This window comes from Pinus tabuliformis, chromosome J (assembly GCF_031772625.1).
Source record: "Pinus tabuliformis cultivar Carrire ecotype Pingquan chromosome J, CPIR1, whole genome shotgun sequence".
NCBI lineage: Eukaryota > Viridiplantae > Streptophyta > Pinopsida > Pinales > Pinaceae > Pinus > Pinus tabuliformis.
The window spans coordinates 543,456,317-543,468,298 of NC_142295.1; positions in this window are offsets into that span (position 1 = coordinate 543,456,317).

Consider the following 11,982-nt stretch of genomic DNA (forward strand, 5'->3'; position numbering starts at 1 on the left):
TTTTCGGGTAGTCCCAATTTTTTTCAAAGTGACGTCAAGTGACCAAGATATGTGTATGGTAGAAACCAGAGCTCAAGTCATGTCCAACGAGAAGATCGATCACCTTGAACAAAAGTTGGCTTCTTTCGAGAAATAGATGCAGAAATTCATGTCACAATTCAATATGAGCACGTCGGGGTTGCATCCAGAGGCACATGGTATTAATGAAGACCTTGAAGGAGAATCTAGCCATCATATTCACTTCCATGGAAATCACCAACATTCCCACCCTTGGCCACCTAAGCTGGACATGTATAAATTTGATGGCTCTAATCCGGAAGTATGGGTAGCACAGATGGAACAATTTTTCATTCTAAATGATATCCGAGATGATCAAACTAAACTACGTGTGGGAGCCCTTTGCCTGGACCAAGAGAGATGGAAATGGTGGCAGTGGCATCAAAAATGTTATCCCGGGAACATAACATGGAAGGTGTTCCCAAAATCTCTTTGTGACCGTTTTGACAGACAATCTAAATTTTTGGGTCGTTTTACTAAGCTCCGACAGACAGGCATAGTAAAAGACTACATTACAGCATTTGAGACATTAGCCATCTACACAGAAGGTCTAGGAGATGAATTCTACTTTGAATGTTTTATAAGTGGTCTCAAAGAAGCCATCCAAGCACATGTCTGGATGCACCACCCACCTACATGGATAGACGCTTGCACAAAGGCTATCGAAGTGGAACGCGCTTTAGTTGCCTAGTCTCCTTGTCCAAATTTCATAGCCAAGGGACAACCCACCCAGGCTCAGGGCCCTACCCAAACACTTAAGGTTCAAAAGGTGTCTTCAGCAGAAATGGCTGAAAGAAGAAAACAAGGATTGTGATACTATTGTGATGACAAATTCTCCCCTGGGCATAAATGCAGGGAACCAATTTTTTTCCAAATTGATGTTACTGATCACAACTGATCTGAGGAAGCCCCACCCCTTGGGGACTAGATGACGAAGTTGAGGAAACCCAGAAGGACAATGAGCTCACAGCTACACTATAGGAACCAGTTATCTTGCTACATGCTTTAGCGGGCATTTTTGCACCCCAAACTCTCAAAATCATAGGCTTTATTAAACATTTCCCTATAGTAGTATTGATTGATAGTGGCAGCACTCATAACTTTATCCATCAGTGAGTCGTCAAAGTTGTTCATTATTTTGTAAGGGAAGTCTCTAATTTCCTGGTTCTGATTGCTAATGGGGGGACAATGAAATGTGAAGGCCGCTGTGAAAATATTAAACTTCAGATGGGAGACTACCACCTAAAGACCCACATGTCTGTGATTAACATGGGTGGTTGTGACATTGTCTTGGGCGTTGAATGGCTTCGCACACTAGGCCCAATAACAATGGATTTCTGAGAGTTATATATGATATTTAAGTAGAATGACCACATGCATACCCTTCATGGACTCCAGGAAGGTGCTCCTTCTATCATCAGCTCACATCGAATGGAAAATTTATTGAAAAAGGGCCATCATGGAGTTATCGCTCAGTTTAATGCCATCTAGGCCATAGAACCACTACTATTCATATTCATCCTGATATGCAATAGGTCTTAAACTGCCACCAGCCAGTATTTGACAAACCTAAAGATCTTCCACCATCTAGAGGGGAACATGATCATAGCACCACTTTGGTTCTAGGGGCCCAACTACCTAATGTGTTCCCATATCGATATCCTTTCACCAAAAATAATGAAATTGAAAAAATCATCAAGGAACTCCTTGAAGCGGGTGTTATTCATCCTAGCATCAACCCTTATTCATCACCAGTGGTCATGTTGCTCAAGAAATATGGGGAATGGTGCATGTGTCTGGACTTTCAGGCCCTCAACAAGCTCAGTGTCAAAGACAAATTCCCTATCTCGGTTGTTTATGATTTGCTTGATGAACTACATGGTGCTCAATTCTTTACCAAGCTAGATCTTCACTCTCGCTATCACCAAATCCACATGAAGTAAGTAGACATTCACAAGATTGCTTTCCACACTCATGAAGGCCATTATGAATCCTTGGTCATGCCATTTGGTCTCTGTAATGCTCCATCCACTTTTCAAAGCCTCGTGAATCACCTGCTGAAACCATATCTCCGAAAATTTATCCTCGTGTCTTTGATGACATTGTCATCTACAACCTAACCTGGGAAAAACATCTCCATCATGTAGACCCGATCTTGCAACTGCTTTAGAATCACAAATTATTTGTAAAATTGTCCAAGTGCTCTTTTAGCATGGAAGAAGTTGAGTATTTGGGACACATTGTGGGTCGTGAAGGTGTTAGGGTTGATCCCAAAAAGATACAGACAATGCAAGATTGGCCCCAACCAAAAACCTTGAAGAGTTAGAGGGGATTCTTGGGTCTCACTGGCTACTATAGCAAATTTGTCTGCAATTATGGTCACATTTCTAGACCCCTCACTAACCTTCTCAAGAAAAATTCATTCCTCTGGATTGATGTAGCACAACAAGCGTTTGTGGCTCTCAAACAGGCCATGTGTTCCACTCCATTATTGGCACTACTCGACTTCACCAAATCTTTTGTGATTGGATGTGATGCTTTAGGTACTGGTATTGGTGCTGTATAATGCAGGAAGGTTGACCCTTCGCTTTCAGCAGCCAACAACTGAGTGGGAAACATATGGGACAACATACCTATGAGAAAGAGATGATGACCATCTTACATGCAGTACATAGCTGACGACCATACTTATTGGGACGACATTTCCAAATTTGCGCAGACCATCAAAGCCTCAAATATGTTTTGGAGCAATGTCTACCATCGCCACAGAAAAACAAATGGCTGGAAAAAATGTTGGGATATGATTATGAGATAATTTACAAGAAAGGGCGTGACAATGTAGTAGCATATGCTTTATCGTGCCAATTTGAGGATGAAAGTACCCTGCTATCAATCTCTCTTCCCATACTAGATTGGATTGAAGAAGCCCGCAAGGAATTGTTTTCACTCCCCTCTCTCTCCCAACTCATTAATTACTTGAGAGTAGATCCTAATTCCTTAGTTGGCTACTCTTGGAAGGATGATATTCTTCGCTACAAGGATCAAGTAGTGATATCGCCAACATCCACCCTCAAAACTCACATTTTGGCAGAGTTGCACTTATCTCCAACTACTAGGCATGTAGGATTTCAGAAGACTTATGCTCGTACTCGTCGTTCTTTCTTTTGGATGGGCATGAAGAATGAAATTCTCACCTTTGTAGCTGAATGTGATGTGTGTCAATGCCACAAAGGAGAAACAGTCAAGTCACCAGGAACCTTACAACCATTTCCAATCTTTGCCTTCATCTGGATGAATGTTTTAATGGATTTCATTACTGGTCTACCATAGTCAGGCAACAAATCAATCATCATGGTAGTTGTGGATGGAATTTATAAATATGCTTATTTTTGTGCTCTACCCCACCCATTTACCCCCACTTTGTTGGCTCAAGCTTTCATGGACTAGATCTTCAAACTGCATGGCGTGCCAACTTCCATTGTGTCTGATCATGACCTGGCTTTAACCAACAAATTTTGGAAATAAATTTTCAAGCTACAAGGCACCCAACTCCAACTAAGTACTGCCTATCATCCCCAAACTAATGGTCAAGCTGAAGCAGTCAACAAATGTTTGGAGACATACCTAAGGTGCTTCACTTCAGAAAAGAAATGTCAATGGGTACAATGGCTACCTTTAGTTGAATGGTGGTATAATAATAACTATCATGAAGCCACCAATATGACTCCATATGAAGCAGTGTATGGCCAACTCCCACCTTCACCTATTTCCTATATCCCTAGATGCTCTAAGGTGCAAGCAGTTGATCAACTCCTACAGAACCGTGCCGCCATGATAGCTTGTCTCAAAGATAATCTCCATCAAGCTTAGAATCAAATAAAGCAACAGGCAGACCAGCATCGTTCAGAGCCCACATTTCAAGAATGGGATTGGGTATTCCTGCGGCTGCAACCATATAAGAAAACATCACTCGAAGAAAAGGGCTGCCAAAAATTAGCTTCCAAATTCTATGGACCTTATCAAATAATTCAGCGCATTGGAGCAGTAGCCTACAAGCTGGCCTTACCACTAGCTTAAAAAATCCATCAAGTCTTCCACGTATCATGCCTCAAGAAAGTGGTGGGGAACAATTGCATAATTCAAACCAGTCTACCCGAATTTGATGAGGAAGGTTCACTCTGGCTCCAACCTGAACAAGTCCTCGATATTCGTGAAATACATCTGCGCGGTCACACGATCAAGGAAGTCCTCGTCAAGTGGAAAGACACCTCTCTAGAAGATGTGACCTGGGAACCCGCCACTATTCTTCCATAGTTTCCGCAGCTTCAGCCTTGAGGACAAGGCTAATTTTGATGGGGGAGGGCATGTTAGGGTCCAACCCTAACCCCTTTATTTATGTAACAAACCCAATAGGGTCTAGTCATAGTCATAGTTATTTAAAGAGTCAATTAATCCTGTTTTAATAATTGTAAGTGGTTGACCCACATTTAAGAAAGGGACCATAGTTAGTTGCAAATGTGCCATGGTATTAGATATATGGTATTGAGAGAACCATGGTAATGACCCATGGTATTGTATTTATGAATCCTATGTAGAGGCTAGAGACTCCCCATTGAGAAATATCGAGTCTTATTTTGTAATCGAGCTCTGCTCTGCTGGAGGTTGCCCCCTCAAAGAGGCAAGTGAACATTGCTTTCATCTTTGAATAATAAAATACTTGTTTTTCTCATTTTAGTCTATGTTCTGGGTTGTATTTCTTCGCATATTTGGTATTCTGTAATTTCTCGTAGGTCAAGAGCATAAGATTCTGGCCTAGTTGGCACTTACCAATAAGATCTTTGACTTTATGATGGGCACATCGATGATGAAGGAATTTCCATCCTTGATGAGACAATAATTTTTTACTATTAGCGTGAAGATTGCATCTTTCCTGTACATATAGGGACTACCAAAAAAAATCCACATACATCAAGTGGAACTACATCAATACACATGGAACTACATCAAGTCAACACTAATAGAAAACTTGATTCTACATTGTTTTGCTACCTTTATGTTTTCTATGACAACCCCACCCAAATTCCGCTTACAAGATGCATTATAAATGAATTGTAAATATTTTTCAATATTGGAAATCAAGAAATAGGGGACTGAGTCAAGGGATACAGATTCAAGAGCTTAGAAGGAGGTTGCTTGCTTGGGACATTATGGTTTCTTGTGCAGATAAGAAACCTGAAATGTAGGCAACCATTAATGGCTGGCTGGTGTATGAATTGATAAAGTAACTCCTGAAATTAAATGACATGTAAGAGGAAGTATGTCAGCCCATGTTGCTTGAGAGGCAACCACAATAAAAAAAAAAGGACAAGAATTTTATGGAGGAATGCACACAACAAGCCAGGAAGGACACAACGGTAATGGTGGCTGAGGGAAAGGCCAAGAAAAATGAGAGACATAGGATTGAACAAGGATATTCGGAAGGGAAGATATGTGGGAGAACCACAAGGAGACGCATTTAGACAAGAGGAAGAGATACATATAGGGACGAGGAATGGTTTAGAGGAAAGACTCAATAAGGGCTTCCAACATGAACTGCGGAAGAGAAGAGAAGAGAAGTGGTTGGTTCTTGATCCCTAGAGGTTGTTGGTTGAGTTTCTAGCCTCTGGAGCCCTGTAACAACTTGGGGTCCCTGGAGGTTATGGGTTGAGATAGGATCCTTGAAGCCCTATAATAACTTGGGTCCCTGGAAGCTTTGTGTTGAGACAGAGGTATCTCAAGCCTTATAACAGCTTGGATCCATGGAGGTTGTGGGTTGGGATGGAATATTTGGAGCCCTGTAATAACTTGGGTCCCTTGGAGGCTGTGGGTTGGGATAACAAACTCTGTAGCCCTATAATAACTTGGGAAGATACCATCCTGAAGAAGAAGTAGGGGAAGATTAGAATAAAGACTTGTGGTTCCCGCATGGATGGTATAGTTGATTTTGGACTCCCTAGAAGGGGGTGAGTCATTGTGTGTGCACTTGGGGGTGAGGTTGGGCACCTCTAGACTCCCTATGCCAGACAAGCAATAATTTTTCAGCTAGTGGGATTGATGAAGGAATTCCTTTGGAGTCCCTGAATGAACAACAAGTGGTTTGCTAGTCCCTGAAGCAAGTAATCCCCCTCAAACTCTAGAATCTAGCTTGACGGTGATAGGTTCAAGTAAGTATGGCTACAGTTGTCTATGGTTGGGTGGAGAGTCCTTGTCCTAGACTCAGTTACCTTGTAAGTTCAAATATAATTATTTTTTCTATTGTTTATCTTCTATTGAATCATGTCGTTGTGTGGTAGATAATTGTTATAGATTCTGGGACCGCATTGTGTTGATTATGCTTGCATATGTGGTACATCTATGTGGGAATCTGTTATTGATATATATCTTTATATATATATGAAAGTGTGGAAAATATAGATGCATGTGTGTGTGAAATTTGAAAGCAAAAAGGTGTGTAATGATTGCTAATGGTAGACATAAAACATCTGATGCATAAGAGGCATGCCAAATTGCATGGTAATTAAGATTAAGCCACAATATTGTGTTGAGTCTAGATCTACATACATGTTTAATAGTGTGAGAAGTACCTCATAAATAACTTATTAAGAAAGAGACAAAACTCGTTCATGTCATGACCGAGCCATGAGAGCTTGGAGTAAACTAGGGCATAGTGGGTTTTGAGATATTTCTTATTAATATGAAGATTACATGGAAGACCCTCTGCATAGTAGGTTTATATTTACTTGTGTGTCATTGTTGGCCAAGTTACAAGTTATGGTGTTGCATGGAAAGAAACAGATTAATACCAAGGGATATTTTCCCTGGGACTAGTTGAACCGCAAGCTTTACGTGAATGTCCCTTGGCCTTGCATTTTCATCAGGTTAGATACCTATTTTTGGCATCTTGGGATGGTTGTAAAGGAACCTAAAGGCTCTGCGTACTAACATGTAGCTACTTGTAGGCTTGATGTAGGGTCTGGTATTGTTGGTGTGTGGCAAGAGAGGTAGGAACCTCTTAGGAGTATGCACTAAGCCCGTGGTAGGAAAACCATGCACAAGCGCCTATGCCTCCTTGGGTGGCATTCCCTCCCCATGGGAAGGGAAAACTCACGAGCTAAGAAATCATTAGAGAATCTGTCACTCAACCTCAAGAGGGATAATGTCGCAGGTCACCCTAAGAAAAAAAGTGAATCATCACAAAACCGTGGAGCACATCTGGGAGTCCACTAGATTCATGAGAAGGAGCCATAGTCTATAAGACTATCTCAGAGAAGCTTATGTAGTGACAGAGCTTGTAGTCGAGTAGATTGTAGATCTCTCCATATAAGACATGGAGTGATGTAGAGTCGAGATCCTTTGACCATGCCATGGCGAGAATAAGGATGGAGTGTTGGAAATAATACTGAGAGGGAGGGGGGGGGGAGAATCAGTATTTACAAATCAATAACTTTTTCATTTCCACAATCAGATTTATATACGCTACCTCAGTGAAGGGAACTCGTGTGTGCACACAACTATTATTAAGGTAACCAACGTATATCCAGTGAACTTATGATTTAGTTAATTCATCATATGTTGATCTTTAATCAGTGCATTAGTACTTTATTAAACATTAAACAGTAACCTTGAGTAGTAATAACAGAATAAACCATCACACATAAGCAACACACATGAACACCAAGATTTAAGGTGGAAACCCAATGTGGGTGAAAACCACCTGCTGCTATTGTCTCTGTCTTCTTGTAATAATAAGAAAATTTGTTTACAATCTTGTACTGGTGCAGACTCATACCAGTACGCAGGCTCCCACCCGTAGAAGGCCACAACCTTCTCTCTTTCTCCAACTTCTTCTGGAAGGCAGCTACAACCCCCTAGTTCTTGTACTAGCCGATATATTTACTAGTACATAGGATCCAACCTACAAAAGGCTACAACCTTCACTCATTCTCTAGCTGCTACTGGAAGGGAGCTCCAACCCCCTGATCAAATCACCATCCACTACTGGCAGGAAGCTTCAACTTCCTCACTGAAGGCTCCAACCCTCAGTATCCTCCAGGGACCACGTTTCATAAATTTTCACACTAGATACTCCTAGTACACAACAACACTATATGTAGGCCACGTTTCATCGAATTTTCACACTGGACCCATTAGTGACATTGAAGATCAAATTCAATCACCACTACAATACATCCATCAAATACATCTGCATCAATCAATCATCAATCTCTGATATAACTGAAACCCAATCATCAATCTTTGAATCAATCAATCACTAAAACCTCTGACATAAAATAATCACTGAACAACTGAATCAAACAGTCACTGAACCTCCGACACAATTGAATCAACCATTCATTCAAACTTAATCAAATTCAACCAATCAACTGGAATAGACAGATCACTGTAACCAGTACATAGATCTGAACCCAGAACCCTGCATCAACAACTAGAACTAGTTGTAACCTCAAAAGCCATGTGTCAAAATTTATACGCTCCTTTAATGAAGCAAACCTACGTGTATACGCTACTTCCTTTAGCCCAACCTGCGTATACCTCTAAAGATACTGAATCATAAAACCTCTGAAACACAAACTGTACCAATCAGTGACATTCTGGAGATCTACTGTCATATTACAGAGTTCTAAACAGATAGCAACAAGGATCGCCCTTCTTTCTCAATAAAATAATTAATGAGACAAAAACTCTTTTTGCATTTAGTTTTACTTTTAGATCTAAGAAGACTTCATTAACAGAAAATAGTAAAACAGTAGCACTGATCTGATAGATTAGTCATCCTTGAACATCAAGCTTTTCTTTTGCATACGCTACTTGGAAGAGCCAAACCAGCGTGTATACGCATCTTCACCAAAGCAAACCAGCGTATAGATCTATAAATACTTATAACTTCATTGCAATTCCCGACTTCAGACATACCCATAACATCACATATAAAGGATAAAACATGTGTTAGAAATCAGATCTAGCCCATCCATTATTAGATCACATAATGATAAGTCATTATGATCCTGATCCATCATTAGATCTCATCCATGTTCAAACGCTCAGGTGCATACTTAGTCTAGATCAAGTAAAGCATCAGAAACCCATAACATGCATATTTGCTTTTAATATAACACTTCATAAGATATTCATTACTTGTGCACATAGCCCTTTGATCTTCTCCTCCTTATATACTTAGATCTTTTGTCAATACCTCGGACCAAAACCACTTAGGACCAATACCTTGGACCAAATAGCTCGGGCCAAATACCTTGGACCAAAATACCTTGGACCAAATACCTCGGACCAAAACCTTGGTTTTCCAACATGTATGCGCTTTTCCTCCTGTGGGAATGTGTGTATACGTATACACTCTTTTTGTTTTGTGGACCAGCGTGTATATGTTGTTTTGACTAAGTGGACCTCTGTATACTTCTTAAACTGCTTTTCATCAGCCTTTTCCTTTACCTTCTTTATTCTGATCAGTAGAACTTAGTTCCATCTTCCTATTCTATTGTACCACTGTTGTGTTACCTCTAAATAGAACTGTTACACTGTAATTCACCATATTACTTCTGAACTAATTCCTTTGAACTACCTTGCATTTTGTCACATTTGTAAACAAAACTGCCATGCATTCTGTCACATCTGATATCTCTCCTGTAGATTCATCTAGTTACCATATACAAGTGAGTTGTTCTGCTACAAGTGGGTTGCCATCAAGTACACCATATGCATCATAATTCCAACATGAAGGCCTTATTACAAATCAATGGAGTGATTTCATGAACTTATAGGATCAATTTAATCTAATCTTATCCTTTGGACGGTCAAAACCCTAGTCAGGGGAGGCTTATGATTGGTGGAACCATATTCTCATCACATGATTAGTCAGAATGACAGGGTAGAAGAGGCATAGAGCTTGAATCCCAAAAGATTATTTAAATTAGAGTCGATGGCTTAATGTCAAGGGCATCGGGGTTCTGTCAAGAGACAGCGACAGAGACTTCTTTTGTCACCTGAATCCATTAGGCGGGGAAGCTATCGGAGCTGGCCACTCTAGAAGCCTGGAAGGATGGAACCCCAGAGTGTTATGCGAATGGTTTCCTAAAGGGTTTCATGTTTGAGGGTCCCCGATTTATAAAGCGAAACCAAGTGTGAATCTAGTCTCTGAGGGATCTCACTCTCTCCTCAACCCAGATAGATGGCGACTAATTATTAGAGTGGAGATGACATTAGCATGACACCTTGAAGGACACGTGGCAAGTAGTTTGGGAGTTTTGGGGTACCCAGAGGAGCCACATACAATTTACATGTGGACTTCTCCCATATCGAAACGTGGTGGGGATGAAATTGGCCGACATCACTCGGAAGATGGATAGACCCCGAAGGTTGGAAACCCTGTGAACGAAAATGGATGAATGTTCCAGGGAGTCACAGGTACCAAGGATTGTCAGTTGACGGCACATTGGTTGGCAGAGAAATTCTCTATCACTTATGGTCATTAACGCAAAAGTAGTCGGGCATATGCATTGGGGTCAGGGGTCCCACAAGAAAATAGGTGGATGGCGCATGGAGGGTCACATCACATCGAGAAGTACTAGAAGCTTGTAACTATTGTAGAAAAGAATGTTGCAAGGTCAGATTTCGGGGGGAGGCCTCACTTGAGATATAAAAACATTCTAAGGGCCTGTTGTGGTGAAAACACACCCCCCCCATTATTGATTTGTTCACTTCAAATAATGGGGACCCTTTCTATAAAAATTTTGGCTAAACACCTTCTAGGATTTTTATTTTGATTATCCTACGCTTTTGTTAATTTTTCATTTTCTTTGAATTCTTGTTTTGATTGCTTTGTTAGAATCAATTTTTTATAAGCTTCCCATTGATGCTTGTTTCACCTCATTTGGTCAACTGGTTTGAAAATGGTACTCATTTGAAGTCTCGTCATTTGTCTAGCCTGGGTTTAAAATGTATAAAATGTACAATATTGCATTTTGTAAATAAATTAGTTTAATAACACATTTATTTCAAATATTAACCCCTAGTTAGTTATTACTACTATTTTTCATTTTTCAGCCAAATCATGAATTATCGGGATTTTAGTAATTTACTCCAATTTCCCAAATTGATTACTAATATCGAAAGCCAAAAATTTTGAAGTGGTTGTAGTTTAATTTTTATTTTTATTAAAGTCGCTGTAGTTTATAAACTAAACTTCATTAAAAATAAAACTAAAATAAAACAATATAAAATAAAAAAAATAAAAAAATTCAAATCGCATCGGGAGATCGGATCTAATCGCATCGGAGTTTTCATATATCGCAAGTTTAACAAACCCTCAATACATCCATTCTCTCGATGGCCAATTTTCCGATCATGAAAAGGCATGGAGGCATTTCAAAACTTACACGTACATGGCAAGTTCATTTGGTTTAATATTAAAATAATTTTTTATTACCCAATCGGAAGATCGGATCGGAGCTCTCGAATGTGACAAAGTTTAAACCCCGACACCTCCCCGATGCTGATTGCCAATAAACAAAAAGTCAACGGGCATTAACTTAAGTTTTTATGTTTTGTTTTTAAGTTTCATACGTGAGTTTAGTAAGTAAAGGAGGATAGTTATGAAATGGGAATGGTAGGTTAGTTTAATTAATATTAAAATAAATATTTAATATTAAAATAATAAATTTTAAATTAATTAATATATAAAATTAATTTAATTTAATTTAATTAAAATTTAATTATTAATTAGATTAATTTGGTAATTATAGAATTAAGTTAGAATAATCATAGTTTATTAAATGATTAGTTTAGTTAATAATAAAATAGAATTAATTATTAGATAATTAAAATTCTAATTTAGGATTAGATTTTTAATTA